Source organism: Dendroctonus ponderosae, unplaced genomic scaffold (assembly GCF_020466585.1).
Source record: "Dendroctonus ponderosae isolate FM_Combo_2020 unplaced genomic scaffold, Dpon_F_20191213v2 Dpon_F_20191213_4, whole genome shotgun sequence".
Lineage (NCBI taxonomy): Eukaryota > Metazoa > Arthropoda > Insecta > Coleoptera > Curculionidae > Dendroctonus > Dendroctonus ponderosae.
In genome coordinates, this window is record NW_026018611.1 from 1,904,725 (window position 1) to 1,904,931 (window position 207).

Consider the following 207-nt stretch of genomic DNA (forward strand, 5'->3'; position numbering starts at 1 on the left):
AACGCTCATTTGTACATCATTCTAGACAGAAATAAATGGCCTTTTTAGAAAATAAACCATGGATGGGAAAATGTTGGCAGTTTTCTCAAAAAATGCTCGAATTCAAGAAGTTTTAGATTTGCCTAGCTTTTTATTAAGGTGAAAATCCACTTGAACATGACGCTGCTTTTTCCGAAGTTTCTCAAGAACCATTCTAGCCACAGAATT